This window comes from Alosa pseudoharengus, unplaced genomic scaffold (genome assembly GCF_046254945.1).
Source record: "Alosa pseudoharengus isolate Yale_2024_CS ecotype anadromous, Long Island Sound unplaced genomic scaffold, YU_APseudo_1.1 YU_APseudo_1.1_scf_2, whole genome shotgun sequence".
In the NCBI taxonomy this organism is placed as follows: Eukaryota; Metazoa; Chordata; class Actinopteri; order Clupeiformes; family Clupeidae; genus Alosa; species Alosa pseudoharengus.
Window position 1 is genome coordinate 58,540,566 of NW_027468663.1, and position 23,639 is coordinate 58,564,204.

General features: G+C 38.4%; 1 protein-coding gene across 5 annotated transcripts in view; it reads left to right on the plus strand.

Moving 5' to 3' along the window:
- Nucleotides 1-23,639, plus strand: part of LOC143134922 (tumor necrosis factor alpha-induced protein 2-like) — a 177,683-nt gene that overhangs the window by 110,281 nt on the left and 43,763 nt on the right. Inside the window, exon 1 of one of the 5 annotated variants that reach the window (XM_076295649.1) lies at nucleotides 23,468-23,639. This exon is cut by the window's right edge and continues 2,252 nt beyond it. The exons of the other annotated variants lie outside the window; for them this stretch is intronic. The gene's annotated coding sequence lies outside the window, so the exon portion shown is untranslated. Of the gene's footprint in view, nucleotides 1-23,467 lie in introns of those variants that run through there. 5 annotated transcript variants of the gene reach the window in all.

The following is a 23,639-nucleotide window of genomic DNA, read 5'->3' on the forward strand; positions in this document are numbered from 1 at the left end:
ATTGAATTCATATGGGAGTAGGTGTAGTCATTGTTAGGATACATGTGCTGCTGTGTGTCAGCCTTAAGGAATCAGAGGTGAAGTTGTAGAGCAGTGTCCATCAGCTCTGTAGTTCAAACCTAAATGCTGTCATGTAAGCCTCATCACTGAAGCCATTAGGGTTATTGGAGTCCAGAAAAATGGCTTCTCTCTTGGCCACTAACAACACCTGTACGGACATATAAAAAATTATCACATATTGGGTCCACCACTGGTAGACCTGTATGAAAATACGTAAGAAAAAGCTACTGGAACCGTACACAGAGCATGTAGTGGTCCGCTGCATTCGGCTGCCTACTCCATGCCGGTATTATGATTGCCGTTTTTGATCCCATGTTTTCCTACAAAAGTAAGGGTCATACATCCATAAACTACAACTTTACATTTGTAAAGGCATCTATGTGACATGGTATTGCAATCAATGAACTCACCGGCAATCGAACTTCACCCGTTTTCAGGGTGGGAACCACGTATAAATCCATTACATGGACATCCATTCCCTGTAGGTTATTTTAAGTCAGTATTTAATAACGGCACCAAAATTATATAAAATCTAAAAATTAACACTTACATGTCTTTTGGCTGCCTCTCCAATGAGCTTAAAGCAAGCATTCCCAATCTAAGAAAACAGAATGCATTGGATTACAAAACTCCAATAAAGCCACTGAAATTATCCAAACCCTAAGCATTATCTACTTACGTTGCTCTCAAGCTTTTCTTCTAACCCCAAGCTCCAAAAGTCCTCCCTCCGTAGGCAGACGGGACCATCCAGCACAATGAGTTCTGCTGCTGGACGTGCTTTGTCCAGCACATAGTTCAGCTAAGAATGGGGGAAAAAAAACATTATCCCTGTTTTCCATTAGCCCTTGTAAGGTGTTCATATTTTCGTTACTCAGTCAACGTTTCAATTTTTGACCATTATTGGTGCCAAGGTCAATGGGCCTCATTCACCAGTGTCTTCCTAAGAATTATCTGAACTGTGTTCTTAAGAAGGTCCTACGGAAACTCTTAGGCAGATTCACAAAGGTGCTGTATAACAAGAAAGAAGACTCTTGTAATTGGCACTCACCAGTTCATCCTGGAGAGGCCCCAGGTCATTGGACCACAGTGGACCACGGCTTGCATACTGGTGATCCACCAGCCAACCACCTGCTGCGTAAACATGGTCCCCTTGCCTCGATGGTGTGCTATTACCTTTAACAACAGAAAAAGGTTGTTGGCGTCACTCTGACATACAACAGATACATAGAGAATACAAATTTAGACATCCGTAACTCATACAAATCTAACCTTTCATACGGAAATAGGGCCGCAGACGTGAGACATTCATTGTCTTCACTTTACCCTCCACCCTCAGAGTTGCCACACCTTTTGAGGTGACCGAGGTGAGGTTAAATGGCCCCTGGTGTCGGGTCTGGAGTGTAGCCCTTTTTTTGGGGGGGGGTTTCTCCGCGATGAGGACCTCATCTCCGGCCTCTAAACAGACCTGCCTCACCCGCTTGTTTTTTCTGTTTTCAAAGCTTTTTTTGTATTTGTTCTGGGCCTTCTCGATGTTGCTGATGACCTAAAAGGTCAGTAAATAGAATTTAGTATACTTCAAGGCATGCAATCATCTTGCACATAAGTTACATAAGTTACATCACACCCAACCTTCTCGTTTAAAGCTTTGACTTTGGCCAAGGTACTGTCAAGCTCATCCTCTGGATTGTCCACTTCAAAGTTGTCCTCCATTGGACAAGTATTCAAAGCCTCTGGGAGACGGGGGTGACGGTGGAAGAGCAGATAATACGGGCTGTGCTGTGTCGATCTCTAATTTCAAAAAAGCATTTTAGCATGCATGCATACTTTCCACAACAAAAGTAACACTAACAAAAACATCCCTGTGAAATGTCAGACCAACCTGTTTCGCTGTGTTGATTCCATACACAATGGCTGGCAGATGAATGTCCCAATCATCGTGCGCCTCATTCACATAGCGTCTGAGGGCACGCTTTACATTTTGGTTGGTCCGTTCATCCTTTACCATCAAAATGCTTTTATTACATACATACTCATCTTAAGCAAACAAAACATTCACAGACTGAATATCATTGAACTAGCATTTTGTACCAGCACACTTACTTGTCCATTTGTTTGTGGATGGTAGGCACTGGACACTGCATGTTGAATATTCAGTGCCTCAAAGATATGTTTGTTTAGCTGCCAATCCAAAACATAGGTTATAAGCATTGAAAACATGTCCCGCATTGTCCCACCCAAACTTAAAGCTATTCCCCAATTTGGTCTGCATCTATTTATTGTTGTAAGTGCAGTATGCCATTGGGAATTTTGCAGAAGACGTACCTCATTCACAAACTCACTGCCTCTGTCCGAAATTATTTTCCGGACCATACCAAACATATAGAGCTTAGAGACCAGGGCTGCTGATGTCTCACTGGCAGAACCGTTCTTTAGGGGCTCTGCAATGACCCATTTTGTGAACAGATCAGTGATGGTTAAAATGTACTGGTGCTCTCTCTGAGTCTCTCTAAGAGGACCAATCAGATCCATGCCCACCACATCCCATGGCTCTTTCACCTGTGGATATGCAATAACTTTATTAGATACATAAGTGTCTTCTACACTTACAATTGTAGACCGAGGCAAACCCTACCTTTATTGGGTGGAGGACCCGTGGAACAGTCTTGATGGGATCATTTAATTGGCATTGCCGACAACATCGCACCTGATGTATGAAAGCAAAAAACTTTAAAGGGAGCACTCTGGTGTGAGGATCTTCACTTTTCTTTGAACTGTAACATTTCTGATCCTGCACCCGAAATACATGGATGGGTGTGATTACGCTTTGCCTGTTAAATTAGTTTGCAAGCCATGACGAAATTATCATATCGATTTTACCCATTCTTCCACATCTGCCTTTAGAGTGGACCAGAAGTAGCCAGCAGTGACCCGGTCTCTGGTGGCCCTCACTCCAGCGTGGTTACCAGTGCCAGGCTTGTTGTGGCACTCCTTCAAGACAGCTTCCTTTTTTTGCTCGGACATAACAACCAGCCTCATGAACTGCCTGCTTGGGCCAGTGTAGAATAACTGGTTGTCTGAAGAAAATATTCAAGATTTATTGAGTGACTGATTGATTGATTAGTATGTCTCTGAGTGTGTACAATGTTATCTCAACTTACCATTTACAACAAAGGTGTTGGCCACCCGTATGACTCTCTTCCGGTCAACTGCGGCAACAGCGGCATCGACAGCCCCACTGAGTAGATACTGCCGAAGAGCAGCATGAAATGAGTACTGGTCCATGTTTCTTTGAACAAATGATAAAAAAAAACATAGATATCTAGTAAGCATACACTACTAAAATATGTTTACATTTAGGTACCAAGATGGGAGACTAAATCAAATCAAATTTATTTATACAGTATATTTGACAAACACAGACCCAATGTGCCCCAAAAGAAAGGGAGTAAAACAACAAACATGACCAAACAATAAAGATTAGATAAATATATAAATATAGAGATTAAAATGCATATAATATCAAGTGAATAAAATCAATGTTCAACTGTGAGTTTAGAAAGTCCATCAAATATTTTGTGTCATGTGGGGGCATTGACTAACAAAGTAAACCAGGTTTGGTGCCATAGACAGTAAAAGATAGTTTGGTGCCCTGTATGAAGCAATCCACCACTTGCTCGACGATGATGTCACTTTCTCTGATTGGGTGTAGTAGATTAGATCATTTATAATTGGTCCATTTTTTGGCATACGTCACATCGTTCTCCAGATTTCCTAATCCTGCAAACCACCACGACAAGTGTCTGTCATTCCCACGGTAATTTCACATGGGTTGCCATGTGGTTTGTGAGATGAGACCAAGTTCTCAGAAAAATAGCCTATATTTTGACTAGCTACACCCGACGAATTATTTTCACAGATTGTGCAGGTAAGAGTACAGCGTTCAGATGTTCAATGTATCTTTGTCTTTAGAAATTTTGATATTGTTGAATAACAGAATATAACTGTGTCTTGCATATGTGAACGTTAGCTATCGTTAGCCGTTTGGGTAATCATTAATCGAACAGTTAATGTTATGCAATTGTAATTTAAATAGGGGCCGCATTGACCATTAGCTATTATTTATTCATGTCGGTGTTAGCTAGCTTACTAAATCTTAAGGTTGCTGTATTTCTTTGGATGGTTTATGGTCTAAGGTTAATAATGTGCATTTATCAGGTTGATGCCACTAACATAACGACCATGACTAAGTTAACTTCACCAGAGGAAATTGACTTGGAGATATGTGTGGTAAGTACTTTTTTTTTACTGGTTAACGTTAGTTAAGATATTAACATCGATGGATTGTAGTATGGACCGATATGTCCATGGGGCTGATTTCGATAGCCAGTTGGCCCCCTGATAGCCTTTTTTTTTTTTTTATTGTAGCCGAGTTTAAGCATGGGCTAACATTAGCTTCGACAGTTTCCCGGGGATTTAGTTAAGAACGCTGCGCGTTATAGTTAAGAACGCTGCGCGTTACACTGACATCACTCATCATGCCTGGCTAGGTTTCCCGCTTATGCCTGAGCCGCGTTTTCGCTGAATTAACAGACATATTCTTTGATGATAAAGCTATCCCATGTAACTGTAGCATATTTTGATCAAACTCCGTCACGTTAATGTCGCCTAATAGCCATCGTGACAATTTAGTAGTATTCTAGATATTATTGTTGCAGAAATATCAAATATCCTTCGGTAATGTCACTGTTTAATTATAATATATATATATATATATATATATAGCTGCTACTGTATATTCATGACATTTATCTACATGTCATGTGTTAACGTTAGGGTTCACCGCCAGTGACAATAGCTATGTTGTAACTTAAAACGTTAACGTGAACGTTGTTCGACATCACACCAGAGCCCGTCTTATTAGACATTCTCTGATCACACATAGTTAGCATTTGTCATAGCAGATGACGTTGGTACAAAAATAGCCCATTTTCTTCGGAAATGCACAATATATAGTTATTCATGACATTTATCTACATGTCATGTGTTATTGGATAACGTCAACGTTGGGTAAAGTTGACATTATCAACATCAAGGAAGGTCAAAGGTGCTCGCGCAGCCAAAGTTTAAGGTTAACGTTACAGTTATCGTTGGCTAGCCTAATAGCGTTAAAGTTAGTTCACTTAAGTGACTTTTTAACATTGTAGCCACCATACACTTACCTTTTCAGCAACTCTTGCTCTTTAGAAAGAAACAGCCTAAAACTATCTACTGCTAATGATAATCTATTTATTTAACTGAACTAAATTAAACTAAATCGACCTAACTTTATCTAGCAGCTATCTATTTATCAAACTAAAACAAAGATTAGCTACAATATTTAACGCTACAAACAAACAAACAAACAAATGTCAAACTATTCTAACTAACTAAACAAATCTACTCTATCTGACGTTAAAATTAATCTAAAACAATGTAAAATAAATCAATAAAAATATCGCCTATTACTAAAATGCTATTACTAAAATGCTGTCTCTCGTATGTCTCTTCAATATCTCTTATCTCTATTACCACCAACGTCTGCGCAGATTGATGGTAGCCAGGGGCTATTATAGTTGCGGCTTGTTGGCAAGCACGCGACAAGCACGCGACGTTTCAATGTGCAGTATTCTGTTCTATTCATCTGATAAGTAAAGTGCCAGGATTGATTTCAGTGAAGCATAGGAAAGCTATGAGTTGACAAAATAGGCTAAGCTCACTTATAGTGTGATCCCTTGTAATATAGCTGACATATGTAAGTCACTTTGGTCAAGAAGTGTCTGCTAAATGTAATGTAATGTAATGTAATAGTCGGCAAACCAGTTTTCTGTTCTTTAACATGGCTGTCAACAAGCACCTTAAAATTAATGTTTTAGTTCTATCAAAACGTAAAAATTAGAATGTATGTGAGTCTTAAGGTCCATGGGCGGCTCTACAAGGAGCACTGCTGTGGCACTTCCCTACTCACCTCTGCCTTTGCTAACTAAGTGGGTTAGGTTGACCTAGTATCCAAGCAATGGAAGGCAATACCATCAAATGCAATTGAGTATGTTTCTTATTCCAGAGATGAGGGAAATTACTTGCCTCTTTCATGCATTTCCTTTGTCCATCTCTTGTGTTTGGGGAATGCCATTTGAAGTCACTCTTCAGGTCACAATGTTGATGTGAAGATTAGAAATGTATTCTCTTCTGTTATATTCTGCTCCTTTCGTGTTCACTCCAACTCTAAACATCTTGTTTATACAGTACCCAACAGTGAAACTTTATTCGACTTTGATACACACAAGCCACCCTTTGTTGGCATTACTTGAAATTCCATAGAAAATGCTTGGGGTCATTTTTGACCCAATGTATGGAAAAGTGTGGTAATGATACAAAAAAATATACCAATGATGATGCAAATTCAAATGGCCTCATGTCAAAGACAAAATATTTGAGGAATACATGGAAGATTAAACATTAAAAATGTAAAAGATATTGCAACAACAAAAAAATGCTGGGGTCATATTTGACTCCACTTATGCATGTAAGGGTCAAAGATATCTGTTGGATTGTCTCCCATTTGGCCTTAATCACAGATGCATCAGAGTATTGATTGTATTATGACCTGTAGATTCTTAGCGTTTGCCCTTTTGTTTTTCAGTACTGCAGTGTATGAATAATGATGATAGTGATAGTGTTCTAGTGCTGTAGTAATATTATTCTAATACATTATTTTGTCTGTCCTATTTCTCTCTCTCACTCTCATTTAACAGTTCACACCATCAGAAGGGGCAGTGCAACCAAGTTCACCAAGACTCCCCAGTACAAGCTGAAAACAAATGTCCGGATCAAAACAAGTATGGTTTGCTGAACACAAAATCAAGCTTCAGACATTGCATGATTCACTATTTTGTACGTAGGCCCAGAGGACTGTTAGGGGGCAGGCTGTTTATTATCAAGTAGGAGTATAGTAAATAATTTAGTCAACATTTTAACTCAATGTTGGTTTAAGTTATAAACAAAACATGTTATAAATGGAAAAAATCCATGGTTCTGCGTCACTGTTGGTAAAATGATCATGATGGCCTATATATTTCAGCCATATTTGGTTTAGTTTTGTGTAGGTCTATAGGCTACATCTACTTTGCTCTATTATAAATTAGTTTTCTTTAGGCCTTATAGGCTGTATTGTAATATATAATGTTTGAAATATATGCATCTCAATGTATCAATACTTCCCAAAAGTCATCAGATGTCATCATTTAAAGGGTTATTTTTTAAAAATAGTGCATTCATTTCTGTGAACTGACCACCGTGGAGTCCATTATCCCGCTTATTCCACTGTTGCCACTTGCGTTGTGTTCATTTCCTGTTACAATTTAAACGTTTTAATCGCTAAAACTGTCTTGTTTGTAGAACTAATTTCTTCCGACACATATCAACTAATTTCTCAACTTGCAGGACAAACTGCCGTTACTAGTTCTAAATGGATGGTTGCTCCGGCCAAAGGCCAGTCGTTAGTTCTATCTCTCCCGTTGTCAAGTGGGCTTATCCCAAGATTCTGATGAACTTTAGTTTTGAAACATCGCTATTTTACTTAGCCTGCTGTCATCCATCTAGCTAAAAGCCACCTCCGTCATATGCTACAATGTTGCCATGTTCTGAACGTCTGCATTTTACAGCTCGGATGCAACGTGACAGTTCATTTAAACTTCACAACGAGTTCGGCGAAATAATATACAAGTGTGATACGGCCAACAAAATGGATCTACTTCATAGGTGTGCAAATAACATACGGTTAATGGTCGTTCTAAATTACGCAGGACAATGGGAAATTCAACCAAGCAGTGGAATAAATACTTATACTTTCATACTTATATACTGAATGTGATTTTACCTTGGATTTTGGCACAAGGGATTGTAACATCTAATCCTGTGTATTAATGTAATATAATGTAACCCTTGAATTGTTGGAAAACCAGTCCTTATAGTGTGACTTATTTCACCTATTTTAATCAGTGTCGAACCACTGCATAAAGAGTTATAATACATCGGTGTAAATAAAATGCATTAAAAATGAAAAATGGTCAACTCAAGGTGATTCTCTTTCACAGAAAAGCCCAAGGACTCAGAACATGAAGCCAAAGAAGTAGATGATGACTTGGCACAGTGACACCAGATGGAAAAGCCCATTGCAGTGGTCAACCCTACTGGAGATGAATGCATCAATAAGTTATCTAAATCATGTTTTGACATTAGACATCTAAGTTTGGCCATGTTTTTGAGGCTTATGACTCAGCCACTGCACATGGTTTGTAGAGAAAGGCACGCACACTCTATTCTGTGAGATGAAAATGTTTGCATGGCTCTGATTGGAAATTGCCAGAAGGGATAGGTCAAGCAGGAGCAGTGTGAAAGGCGTCCTAATTGCTTGAGTGGGAGGGGAAACGTCTAATGGCCACCTTACACCAAACAAGTTTGACAAGATTTGGGAAAGATTCTTAAAAGATTGTAGTATTTTAACTAATGCCCCCCATTCAAGCTTTACTCAAAAGACTCCAATCTTTCCCAAATCTTGTCAAAGTTGTTTGGTGTAAGGAGGCCATTAGTCTAATAGCCTTGCACCAAACCACCAAAGTACTCATGACTGTCAGGTAGGGGTGTGACGGTATTTTAACACTATTTCAAAAAATGTCCAGTGATGACATATTACAGGCTATTTCTTTGTACAGTGTACTTATGCAATGGGCAGCAATCATGAGATGTTTGCTTAATGTTATAGTTGTGAAAACATTAGAAAATGTTATGGGCTTCAAATTGCATACAATACCTGATGTATTTTTTCACATTACATGAATTAAAATGAACGAAGTGTTATTTATATAAGATTGTACTTATGTAGTTAAAAAAAAACTTATTGAGAGGTGAATATAGTCTCTTGTAGCCTATTAGTGTGTTTATAGTCAGAAGTTGCAGAGCATCTTAAAAAGGATGAACACCCAATATGAACACCCATATGCTCTATGGCCTTGAAGGATTTGTTATTTATGCATGCAATAAAATGATATTAATAAATGGTCATTGAGTCCATGTTCTTGTCTCAACACAGCAAGTTAGTTTACTTGTTGCCCTCTCCTCCGCTCTCCTCATTCTCTCAATGCATTTATTCATGGTTGTAATAGCATTCATTTCAATGTAGGTGACTATACTCATCTTTGCAATTCTATCTTTGATTCAGTAGAGTTACTGGCAAATACACAGGCAAATACGTAGGCTAGCAGTTCACAGTAAAGTAATGAGTCATTTGATGATCATTCCATGTGTGAATTTGAATGTGTGCTCTCGTTTTGATTCAGTGTTGCCTCCTGAAACGCTTACGCAGGTGTCGTGCGTGTATACATGCAAACGTTATGGGCCATTAAATGAATGTATCCAGTTCCCAGATCGGTTCATATTTCATTATTAAATGATAACAATGTTACATGTGAAAACAAAGACTTAACAGTTAGTGTGAGGAGATGGCATGTAGTGTAATGAGAGCTGTCAATTGTGTAACCTAGCTTAAGTGTAAACTAGAAAGCTGTTTCGTACATCTCATCCAGGGTTTTGGTCTGTAGAAGTTACAACTGCAAATATTTTTTTTTACGTTCTTCACGTTTTCATGCCGTTGATTCATCGTTGAATTTCGGTCGTCTGACAGAAACCGACCAATCTGGGATGCGTTTCCCAAATAGTTGCTAACCTGTTAGTTGGTTGGCAATGGGGAAATTGCATTGCAACCAGCTAAGTTGCTAACTTGGTTAGCAGCTAGGAAACGCAACCCTGACCAATCAACGTTGATTCGACCTCCTTTGCTATCTGGGTAGCCTCCATACATTTCCGTTGGTTCCTTAAAACATGAACATTTAACTATTAGAACTTTATTACTGCTACAAAGTACAAACAATGTTAACTTGACTTAATATACATTCTCGTTCTCTGGATAGGTAATACTGACATTCGCGCAATCGTAGAACCGATCATGTAGTGTCGTAAACCATCGTAAAAGACGTTAAGCTTCTGCGCATGCGCAATATTATGCGCATGCGCAGAACGGATCTGGCAGGCGGTACGGATCGTGTACTGACATTGACTTCGGCTGAGTCTGACTTCTTCTTCTTCTTCTTTCCTTTAATGGCAGATTACATCGTTTAATTGATGTATACCGCCACCTACTGTACAGGAGTGTGTAGAGTGATGCTATAGGAGGTTTTGGCTACTCAATCAAAAAGGTGTAAAAAAAATAAATCTAGAAATAATAAATAATAACAAAACAGAAACCAACAAATAAACAACCAATCAAAACAAAACCAAAAAATTAAATTATTTTCATTAGCTCAGTGTTTTTCAGAAAAACAAATAAGGCTCTAATTCTATCTACTTGCATTCCTTCTTCCCCAAGAATATCCTCTATGTTCTCATCCAATTCTTGCCATGTTTGTCTCTGTTCTCTGTATCTTCCACATCTAAACAAAACATGCCCCACATCTTCCAGTGTTTGGCACTCTATGCATAATCCATCACCTTTTCCAATCAGTTTTAGTGTTGCATTCAGTCCTGTGTGTCCCATTCTTAATCTTGTGTACACTATTTCTTCTTTTCTATTCGGCATATTCATTCTTTTTCCTCCAATGTTTTTCTGATTGTTGTAATAGTGTCTAGCCTTAGGTTCAGCGTCCCATTCCTGTTGCCATCTCTTCATTATTTCAGATTTAATTTTAGTTTTTGCTTCTCCTTTCCCTATTGGAACATTAATTTCTATTTCTTTATTTTTTAGTGCCTTTTTGGCTAATCCATCTGCCTTTTCATTTCCTCTAATTCCAATATGTGCTGGAACCCAGCAAAACTGAACCATTAATCCTAGGCTTCTAATATTTAACAATATATTTCTGACTTCCATCATTAGGTCTTCTCTGACTGAATCCCCACTTTCAAAGCTCTGTAGTACAGCCATTGAATCAGAGCATATTAAAGATGTTAATGGTTTTATCTCCTCTATCCACCTTAGAGCTGTTATTATGCCAGTCATTTCTATTGTGTACACTGAGAGGTAATTATTTAATCTGTAATTCAGTCCTTTTTTAAATTCAGGAATGTAAATTCCTATTCCACAATGACCATTTTGGTCTTTTGATCCATCAGTAAAAATTTTAATAAAACCATAAAATGAAGAGGATAGATATCTTTCACTATAATTTGCAAAACTCTGATCATCAGGGTATTCCATCTTTTCTTTCAATATTTCTGTATTAACTTCTGGAATTGGTAGCATCCAGGGAGGGACTTCACTCAGAGCTATTGCAGGACTATATTCTAAATCTTTAATGTCATACTGCTCTGCTAATTTATTTATGTTCCATCCAAACCCTTTAGCCTTCGTTTGGTACTCCCAACAATCATTCAGTACTGATGCTGCTGGATTATTACTATCTCCCATCAGTCGTACCCTATATGTTAAAGCCAGCTGAGTGTATCTTAAAGCAAGTGGAGCTTCCTCCGTCTCTACCAGAATAGCACTTGTTGGAGTTGTTTTAATAGCACCTAAGGCCATTCTTAATGCTCTAAACTGAATTCTGTCCAACTTAGTTAGCTTAGTTTTACATGCTGTGCTATATACTACACTTCCATAATCTATAATTGACCTTATTAATGCTATATAAATATTCATTAAAGATTGCTTATCTGCTCCCCAGTTGTGTCCAGTAATCATCCTCATCAAGTTCAGGACTTTTTTGCATTTAGTTTCAACATAATGCACATGATATTTCCATGTAAGTTTTTCATCCATCCAAACTCCTAAGTATTTAAATTTCACAACTCTTTTCAAAATTTGATCGATCATACATAAATAATTGGTGGTCCTCAGCCATTTTCTTTCTTGTAAAGTACATAACATTTGATTTTTCAATAGAAAATTTGAATCCCCAATCCACTCCCCATTCCTCTAATATTTGAATTTTCTTTTGCATAATTGTTGTTATATATGGAATATTTCTGCCTCTTTTCCATATTACCGCATCATCTGCATACAGTAATCCATCACTTCCTTTTCCTAGTTTGATAAATATATCATTAATCATTAAATTAAATAAGATGGGACTGATTACACTTCCTTGAGGGATTCCATTCTCCACTGTAAATTCATCTGAATTTTCTGAGCCTACTCTGACTCTAAAAGTACGTTGGGAAAGGAAGTCCAGTATGAAATTATACATCTTCCCTCCAATTCCCATTCTATCCAGTTTGATCAATAGCCCTTCTCTCCACATAGTATCATATGCCTTTTCTATGTCTAAAAACACGGCCACCATTACCTCCTTCATAATCAGTGTTTTCTCCACTTCATTACACAGCTTCACCAAAGCATCTGCCGTAGATCTACCCTTTCTAAATCCAGTTTGATAATCTTTAAGAATACTTTTCTTTTCCAGAAAATAATTTAATCTTGCCACTATCAGTTTCTCCATTAGCTTTCCTAAATGTGACGTCAGTGCTATAGGCCTGTAGTTCCCTGGATTGCTTGGCTCTTTTCCTGGCTTAGGGAAAGGAAGAATAATTGCCTTTTTCCATATCTTTGGTAATTTGCCCTTATTCCATATGTTATTGAACAATTCTAATACCTTAATCAATAATCCATCAGGTAGTTTCCTAAACATAGCATAACATAAATTATCAGGTCCTGGTGAGGAGTATCCAGTAGTATTTAAGGCCATTTTAAGTTCTGACATAGTAAATTCTGCATCTAGTATATGATTTGACTCTTGTTTAGTATTTAATATATTTTTATTTTCCTTCAAAATGTCCTCTTTTCTCTTTTTGAACATTTCATCTAGGTGATTTCCTTTATGAATGTCAGCAAACTTTTCCCCCAACATATTTGCTTTATCAGCATCTGAAATAGCTTTATTTCTTCCATCATTTAACACTGGCATTTGCGATGGTTTAAACTTACCTGTCATTTTCTTCACCATCATCCACATCTTATCCAAAGTAGTTTCTCTTCCAATTGTTGAACAAAATTGTCTCCATGCTTCTTTCTTGGTTACTTTAATTACCTTCCTTGTTAGAGCTTTTTTCCTTTGATAATCTACAAGATTATCCATTGTTAAAGTGTTACGTAGTTTCTTAAATGCTTTATTTCGATCTGCTACTGCATCAGTACATTCATCATTCCACCATGGTATATTTCTTCTTTTGTTTTGGCTTTTACTAATTGGAATACTCTGACTTGCTGCACTTAAAATAATGTTACTTACAGAATCATTCATTCTATCTATCGACTCTTCCAGGTCTAAAGATGAATTATTTATTTGATCATTACAACATTCCACATACTTAACCCAGTTGGCTTTCTGAAAGCACCATTTGTGGTTTATATAATTTTGTTGTATATATACATTTGTTTCTATCTTACATAGAATTGGAAAGTGATCACTACCAATACTTGTATTTTGATCCACTTCCCATTCACATCTATTAGCTATTTTCCTATCCACTAAAGTTAAGTCAATACATGATGTCTCATTTTTATATATATTTATACGTGTACCAGTGCCATTGTTTAAACACACCAGCATTCTATCATTAATCATTTCTTCTATAATTTCTCCATTCGCATCTGTTATTTTGCTTCCCCATAATGTATTATGGGCATTGAAATCCCCACACCATATTTCTCTATGACCTCTTCCCTTATAAATACTCTTCATTAAGTCATTTGATAGTTCTTTACATGGATTATAATAGTTGATAATTATCAAATTACCTCTATCCTCTTTATTAACTATTTCAGTTACAATACATTCATATCCTTCAGATACCTTTATTGGGCTGTATGATATTCCTTCTTTAACAAATGTCAAACACCCCCCTCCTCTATCTATCTCTCTATCATATCTTATACTATTGTATCCTTTTAAAACAAAGTCTAGTTGTGGCTTTAACCATGTTTCTTGGATGCATATAATATCAGGTTTAATTGGAAAATCATTAACATAACTTTTGAATTCCTGTCCATTTGCAATTAAACTTCGTGCATTCCACTGAAGAATAGAAAAAACCATAATCCATTTAACTAGTATGTATTCCATCATGATTAATATTTAACATTTCATGTACTTCATCAGCCTTTGCTATGATACCCAAGTAATTATTAGCTGCTTCCACTACTGATTTTATTCTATCACTTTTCTTAGCATGCTGTATAGTGACATTGACTATTGAACAAATGAATGCAACAAAATTGTTCTTGTTTACCAACATTGTATCTTCTGATATTTTAGCCTTATATTCATTAATTTCTGAGATAGCCGTGTGTATGATTTCCTGCTGAATTCTTTCCCTGTCATGACCTCTGTTATTCTCTCTACCTCTGTCTGAAGCTTCAGCAGAGTCCCTTCTTCTGCTCTGTTCTGGTGTATGGGCAGGCCTCTGATTGATTCTATCATTATTATTCACTTTCTTAAGTGCTTCTGCATATGATACTTGATGTGTAATCTTATATTTCTGGATTTCTCTTGCCTCTTTTTGCTTTTCACATCCCCCATAAGCTGCACTATGCTGGCCTCCACAATTACAGCATTTTAATTCAGTTATTTCCCCACAGTTACCATATTCATGTTCCCCTCCACATTTAGCACATCTGATCTTACCTCTGCATTGTGCTGCTACATGTCCAAACCTTTGACATTTAAAGCATCTTAATGGGGGTGGGATGTATTCCCTCACTGGATAACTCATATATCCCATTTGAACTTTAGTAGGCATTTCCACCTTAAAGTATAGCAAAATCGACAAACTTTCAACTTTCTCTTTTCCTTTAGTCAGCCTTTTTGCATCCATAAGCTCACCTCCTTTTAGACTATTTTTGATTTCGTCAATGGAAACAGATATCGGTATTCCTGTAATCACTCCTCTTGATTTTGATGTTGCACCTGGTATGTGTGATGTGATCTTGACCCCATTTAGTTTTTCTTTGCTTAGTACTTGTTTACGCTGTTCTTCAGATGCTGCAAATATAAGCAATCTACCATTTCCCATGAACCTGGCATGATTGATTTTGCCTATCTCTTTCTCAATTGCTTTCGTTACATGTATTGGGTGTAAATCAGGACCTCCGTGTTGATCAAACACTACTACAACTTTAAATGTTTCACTTAATTGTTTATTAGCACTCTTCTTAGCTCTGCTTACTTCAATCTTACTCCGTTTAACAGTGTCTAACGACTCCACGCTACTACTGGAATCCGATCTCAGTCTTACCTGCTTTCTCCTAACTTCTTCCCAGAACATCACATTATCTTTATCCATAGTCAATGGATCTAAATCTTTGAGATCCTTCAAATAACCATCTGATTTTGCTGCCATTAGTCACTCTACATTCACTGTACAGTAAAGCTTTTTAATTTACCAACTCCGAATGATACGAACGTGTCTTTCACCAACAGCAACCCGGAACCGGAAAACCTCGCTTGCCATTTCTGAGTCTGACTTGGTCTGGCTTACTACGTAAACGTGATCTTCAGAGCCTAGCCGGGAGGAGCTACAACAGAGGGCAGCTCATCCCGGACAGAAAGGCTACAGTCTGCCTGACGTGACTCGCGGGAGACATCGCGGGAGATATCGCGGAATGTTGTTTGCAATAAACACAGCAGAACTTTCATTCTTACTCATTAAAATGAGCATGATGACTGACGAAATACATTCTTATGATGTAGTTTAAATAAACCACTGTTGTCATACAGTTAACAGGCCTGCATTGTAGCACATAAATTCAATATCAAGTGTTTCCCCTATATGTGTGTCTATCTATTTAGCCAACAGCAGAAAATAACAGAATATCCAAACGTTTTCAGTAGGCTAGCCTACCATTGTTGCAGAAATCACGTATAAGAAGGTATCCCTTCGATTTCTGTTTATTTTCGCATATTCCAACATAAGGAAGCAGCATGAGCCTCCAGTCATAATCGTCATGAGGACATTCCTCCCAAATGGCCCTATCACGTCTTTGAACTGACGTCATGAGGGCGTGTTTCAGCTCGTGCAGCTCATGGAAGGCAACTGCAAGATCTGTCTGCAGGCTAAGACTCCCGCGATATTTTAAGGCCATGTGACATGGTGTCACGGTGGTAAGTCCCTCCCCGGCTGACAGAAGTCGGACAGAATTTCTAACCAGTATGCATTGCGTCCATCCCAGTATGCATTGTGTTCAACCCAGCATGCATCACATCAAGTCAGATCTGCACAGATCTGCCGCAAGTCGAACTCTCCTATTGTCTATGGGAAATAACATGGCGTTTCGAAATATCATACCGGTAAAACATCTGTAGGTAGCGAAGTTGAAAAAGCTGGTGGGCAGATTGGCCTACACACTTCTGCCATATAGTTTCCACTGGATTTTTTGATTGTCGGTGCCGTTTAAGTAGTATACTATAGACTATACCAGTGTTTTTCAACCTTTTTTGTGCCACGGCACACTTTTGACACTTAAAATGTCCCACGGCACACTAACATCCTGTGTGAAGAAAAAATAAACATACCATAGCCTAAAATTTCAAATAATACACAGATGGCCTTATTATGGCTTCTATGCAAGACCTGCTCAATAAAACAAGCGCCCTCTGTCATTTGTAGGTGACTATATCTAATTTAATTGTTGTTTTGAACTGGATATGTGATGATTCTGTGAATTCTGGATATGGGGCCCCGTTGTACAATGCCTGCATACCACAAATAGTGCAATCATACAATCAATGATAGCATGTGGTTCTAAATTCTTTGATGCAACAGTTGCTTTTCTGGACCAGTGAGTGCAAAGGCGTAGGTTTGGTCTGAGCTTTGGTGGGGACACTACCCACTAATTCCCCCGAAAAAAAAAAAGGAAAAGCCACTCAACTCTTTCACCAGCCACTATAGATATATAAAATGATTAAAATGTGCTACTGTCCAACTACCCATGATTAAAATGTGCTACTGTCCAACTTGATCTATACTGTGTAGCACATAATCTGATTTTAATATGTATACATATGTAGGCTATATTTAACATTTATTTTCTATTTGGTCTGTTATGAAATCATGCATTGACCCATTTAAGCACAGCTCAGTTTTAAGAAACTTAAATACATGCATGCTTAGCATTTTGTGAAAAGAATCATTAAGGCTACAGACAACTCTTAACCATAAGCTGCCTGTATATTCTCTAATAGGCCTATTTACAGATATCTAGGCGATGTAAGCACAGCTCAGTTTTAAGAAATGCTTAAAGGCGAAAGACCATGTTGAATTTTTCTACAATTTATTTCAAAACCGGATTACTCTGGAACAGCTAACTATACACGGGAATGCTTTACACCTTTGTGTTCGGTAAGGTCTGCTGTTTATTCTGATATATGCGTTGTCATGTGTTGCGTGAAGAGTGTGTAGGCCTACGATATTCCACCGAGACGAATGGATGTGGAGATGGGCACAGAGAATAATTATTAAATCTCTTGAAGTAAATTTTTCTCGCGAACTGTTTATCACAGCAAATAGTGGCTATAGCACCGTTTAAAAGCTGAGAAAAGGCTCTTTCATGTGACACATGTGTGATGAGTAGCCTACTCGAGGAGTTCAACAGAGAAGAATGGATACATTTGGACGCACTTCATATGCCTTGTAGTGAAGTGAAGCTGAAGCGCAGCGTCCCCTGCGGCTCACTGGTAGTTATTAGGTAACTTCAAATCAGCGCGATTTACCCTTATAGGCTACTGCACATTACACGATCTGTACGAGATGATCCGCAGCAAAGTGAGAAAGTATTTAACTCTTTGTAGCGCATGTGAGCGCTTCCCCCCCCCCCCCACTTCAACCTGAATATTGGTGGGGACATTTCAGTCGTAATCTGACATTGGTGTGGACACGTCCTTCGGTCCCCACGCAAATCTACGCCCCTGAGTGAGTGACATTTGGGTAATTTTCTGCGGCACACCTGATGATCTCTCACGGCACACTAGTGTACCGCGGCACAGTGGTTGAAAAACACTGGACTATACTACTTAAACGGCACCGAAAATCAAAAAATCCAGTGGAAACTAGATGGCAGAAGTGTGTAGGCCAATCTGCCCAGCAGCTTTTTCTACTTTGTCACCTACAGAGTTTGACAGGTACAATCTTTCAAAACGCCATGTTATTTCCCATAGACAATCCACGCCCGGAAGTTGGATGGATACGGAAGTTAGGAGGCGGGATATATTCTGGAGAAGTCTATTTCAGTTGCTTCGGCAAAAAACATCTTTCTTATCAACAAATGCCTTGATCCCGTTACTCTGTTCCTCTTTTAAAATTAATTCGCTGTCGATATCTTCTAGAACAGACCTGATAGCAGAATGTACACATCTCAATTCTCCAGCGGCAGCCATCGTTGTTGTAAACGCATTCAACCCAAGCGCTCTTTGGTGACGTGGTTGATTACGTTACTGTTGAGCATCTGTCCATCATCTTATAAAGCCCGCCCTGACAATGTGATTTGCCCGCCAGCTTTTGGGCGAGCATACCATAGACAGTAAAATCAGAGAATGTCTAATAAGGAGAGAACCTTCACTCTCGGAACTCTTCCGGTGTGGTACTGCATCTAGGGGCGCTCACGGGCGAGTCCAGAATGAATGGAGGTCTATGGAGCTGTACCCCTCAAAATCCACTTTTCTCGGGATATAATTTTTTTTCAAGTAATTTGAATATTGTATTCGAAAGGGGAGGCTTGGTTGGTTGAGTATTATATTTTTTAAAGTCACTTAATTGTTCTAAAAAGCCTTTCAAACGTGCCAATGACGTCATTCATTAGCATGATCATAGCATAGCATAGCATCAATGCTAGCGTGTTATGGGCAACAACGACCCAACCTGTAAGAAAACGAAAGGACATGACTCCCGGATTATTTCACTTTTGATTGAAAATCCATATCCATTTTGCGAAAAATTAAATAAAATCTGAGGGTTTCAGTTGTTAAATAGGTGAAAACAACAAATGTAGCCATGTAGCTCCATAGGACCCCATGTATTTTGGACTCGCCCGCGATCGCCATCTAGGTGAACTCTGGTGAACTGCAGCCAAATTCGGTTTGTATGGGATTAATAGAGAATGGGGAGGCTCTCCTTAGAAGGGCTCTGGTAAAATGGTGCATTCAGAGCACCTCGGAATGACAAGGACCGCCCCCATGGCTACTTTGTTTTTCCGACAGCAAGTGCTTTGCCATCGAATGTGTGACAAACACGGATGCCACAACAAAGGGTAAAACATACACTCACTAATCCTAAACAAACATCTGTATTTGCTTAAAATATAGTGTAAGATGCTCGTGAAAGAAAGATATGCAGCTTTTCAAGTGATTAAAAAGGGCAAATTCCCAAGTTCACATTAAAACTGTTGGACATGAAAGGCCACATGGACTACAAACGAACTACAACGTGACGACAAAAGTGATGACGAGCCCCTAACTGGGCAACTCTGTTAGCAAAATCTAGCCCCAGTTTCCGACCTCTGACTCACACATTACGTGACGTGAATGACGCGGAATGATGATGTTTTCACTCGGAGAAAGGTTTTTCCGAAGCCCATGAACGCTAGGAAAGAAATGGACGAACAGACTCCGTCTTTCTCAATGGGAGGATACTGAGTCATTTTTCAGTTGGTCCCCCCAGTACTGCGCAGACTCGCACTTAACTTCGTGACGTTAGCCAGCAAACTGAATCTTGTAACTCATATGATAGATAGGCTACACAGAAATTCTTCTCACACTTCCTTCGCCTTCAAAGTCATCAAAGTTAAACATTTATTTATGTATTATTATTAATATCATCCTCACAAGTGATATCAAGTCGTGTTAATGTTGAAACTACCACACATGATCATCTTCAAAAACAGTCATGGTAAAACAAAACAAAAAAGTTATAGCCTTGAGGCTAATCTTCTTTCCACTTTTCTGACCTACGTCAATCCATTGAAAACCTCTGAAATGATTATCGTTAGACTACCTAACGGTAAAACTACTGTTTTTCCATTAGGTTTACTTGCCTCTATGCTTTACCTTAACATAGGCTACAATGCTATTGTAGGCTACATAGCTTTGTTCACAAGTTTCCATGCTGGCTGGACTACGCTTCTTATCCAAACAATACGGTTATCTCCCTTCAGTGCGTTAGCTTCCCTTCAATCGGACATGCTAAACATTCTTCTTACGGGAACCTAACGTTACGTACGAGGTAGTCGAGTCTTGTTTTTTTCTTTTATTGTTTATGGGAGTTCAAAAAAATCCTAAATGAATGGGCGTTCTATGGGGTTAGCAGAGAGTTGATAACCACCGCTACATCGATGCTTCTACTTCCAGGAATTCGCCTGCCCCCTTGGAGCATACTCGCGCCACTATTGATCAATGCCAGACCGAACTTCCCGACCTCAAACGTTGTGGGCGGGACTAAGTTCGGAATGGCACCCAGGCTACAAGGACGGGGCCAGTGTTTAACCAGAGCGGCACATTAAAAAATGGCAACAAATGATATTTAAAGATTATACATTTTATTTTACTTTAAAATCATATATACATTTATTTTGAGTGAGTGCAGGTGCAAGAGGGGTAGGATTATAAAAAATGATAAATACAGTACAGGGTGTCAATTCCACAGTTAAGTCCACACAACAATTACGTTACAGATATCTTAACAACATAGCCAACTCATTACAGTAACAACATAGTCATTACAGTAACAACATAGTTACTCATAACAGTAACAACATAGCTACAGTAACAACATAGCCTACTCATTACAGTAACAACATAGCTACAGTGACAACATAGCTACTCATTACAGTGACAACATAGCTACTCATTACAGTAACAACATAGCCTACTCATTACAGTAGCAACATAGCTACTCATTACAGTAACAACATAGCCTACTCAACATAGCTACTCATTACAGGAACAACATAGCTACTCATTACAGCAGGCTAACAGTTATAACAGGTTTTTGCTGTTTGTGTGTGTGTGTGTTGTGTGTGATGTCCGAAGACAAAGCTTGAATGGATAGTTTGGTTATGATCTGGAGGTTTTGAGAGTTGAGTGTGCAGTAGTTTTTTTTTTTTTTTTTTTGCTAATTAAGAAAAACTATAAATTCAATTCTCGCATTACACCACCCACACATCCCCACACAAGCTCATATAGATTTAGAATTATATCACAATATTTAATGGTATTCTGGTACCCTGGAAATCCAGAGTTCTCACGAGAGCACAATTTGAATTTGCTCAGGGCAACCAGTAATGATGCTCATTACCCATGCCCTTATTGGAGCCGAGCTGCACCAATCACATCAGTGTATCTGATATAGGCGGGCCAGAGGCGAGGTAAACAGATGACGCCCCTTGAGTTGTGCCATTTTCATTACTCATGCTTAATCTTTCTAGATTTGGGTCTGGATTTCCAGGCTAGTATTCTGGGCCAAATTTCTAAAAATGACGATATGTAAAACAGTACTATCCACCACTTTGTCAGCTCAAAGTCTTGCAAACGCAAAAAAATAAAACTTAAATGCAAAACAAAATACAAACAAATAAAGTGAACCAGCTTCATGCTAAGTCAGTGCTATTTCAATGACCTAGCCAACATAACTGTCAAACAGACATAGTAACTTAGTTACTAGGGGTGTGAATCTCTCATGTAAAAGACGATACGATTCGCATCTAGATACATGGGCACGATTCGATACAAGAAAAGATACATGTTTATAAAAAACAATTCAGTACGATTCGATGCGATACGATTCGATGCAATTCGATGCAGTTCAAGAATGGAAAGCATTCTGAAAGATTTTTTATTATTTGCTCAAGGTGCACATTCATTTTATATTATCAATTATCATGGTCATGGTTGTCAATTAGGCAACAAAATGTGTGAATATGATTATCTAAACTGAGGTTTGTTTCATATACTGTATTGAAATGAAAAAAGAATAGTCTACATTTCAGTCAAGCACAGCAGCCAAATACAACATAAAAATACATTTTTATAGACTTTACAGATTTTATAGAGTTATATCTGATTGTTTTCATGGAGCTGTAGCCTTGTTGAGGTAAGACAATACCGAAATAAAATAAAACAGTGCTTAAGACACTCTTGGCCTTTTCTCATATAGGCCTAGCCTACCCTACAAGAATAAAATAGGCCTACAAATCAATGAACTCTCTGGGCTTATTTTGTTCCAACAGTAGACCTAATGCAGAAACCTAAAATGCCACAAGTCTGAGTGAATATGAACAAAATCATTGGCTAATAATTTATGCATCGTTTTAGCAGCAAGGGCCAAATTATTATTTAACATTAAGGAAATCCCTTCATCAAAGGTAATGCTACTCTACAGACTATCATTGCTGTTTAGGAATGCTATAAGTGCTTAATTTCGTGCTGGATTTCGAAAAACAAAAGACGACCGAGTGCAAGTTGTCACATGGTTAAGTTGCAATAGATGTATGGGTAATGAGGTCATTTGACAACTTTGGGCAATGAATGTAACCAAAAACGAACTGCATTACCCACAATTCCGTGCCACGTGCAGTTTCAAAACCGGAAGTGGGATGAACGCACTGCTTGGAACGTAAATGAGTCTGAGCGAGCAGAAAAGGTTGTGCACCGATTCATAACAAGTAAATCGATATAACGACCGGTTCATTTCAGTTTTTTTCCGATACGGGGCTTCACGTATCGATGTAGCCATATCTTACATGTTAAAAACGGATACCGATACGTATCGGTTAATCTTTACACCCCTATTAGTTACCTTTATTTACAAAGGTTTAACATAATATGGTCAGTTCAAAAACAATAACCGTTGATTGTTACTCTCACAGCTCCAAAATCAATTTCCACTTGGCTGAAATATCCAACATTTAAAAAGTACCATTACCGAGTCAGGTTCTCTTACCCAGTCAGGTTCTCTTGCCCAGTCAGGTTCTCTTACCCATCTTACCCAGTCAGGGTCTCTTTACCCAGTCAGGTTATCTTACCCAGTCAGGTTCTCTTACCCAGTCAGGTTCTCTTGCCCAGTCAGGTTCTCTTACCCAGTCAGGTTCTCCTTACCCAGTCAGGTTTTCTTTACCCAGTCAGATTAGGGGGAGAGTGGGGTACGATGAGCCATTTTTTACATTCTTCAGCATTCCGACTTTTCAAACAGGTTTTGTTTTGTAATCTTCACACCAAACAAAATGTTAAAGTGTTCTACTACTTCTGTAATCAACAAATTTTAGATATTTTATACAGGTAAAGAGATATGCTCTCTACAAAAAAGCTGGTCTTGTGGCTCAACTTACCCCATGTGTGGGGTATTATGAGCCCATGTGTGGGGTATTATGGGGTATTATGAGCCCATGTGTGGGGTAAGAGGAGCCCATGTGTGGGGTATTATGGGGTATTATGAGCCTAGTGTTAATTGTGTCACCTATTTTTAATTTAGTCTTAGTCTTAGTCTTGTGACGAAATGTCCTTTTTAGTCTT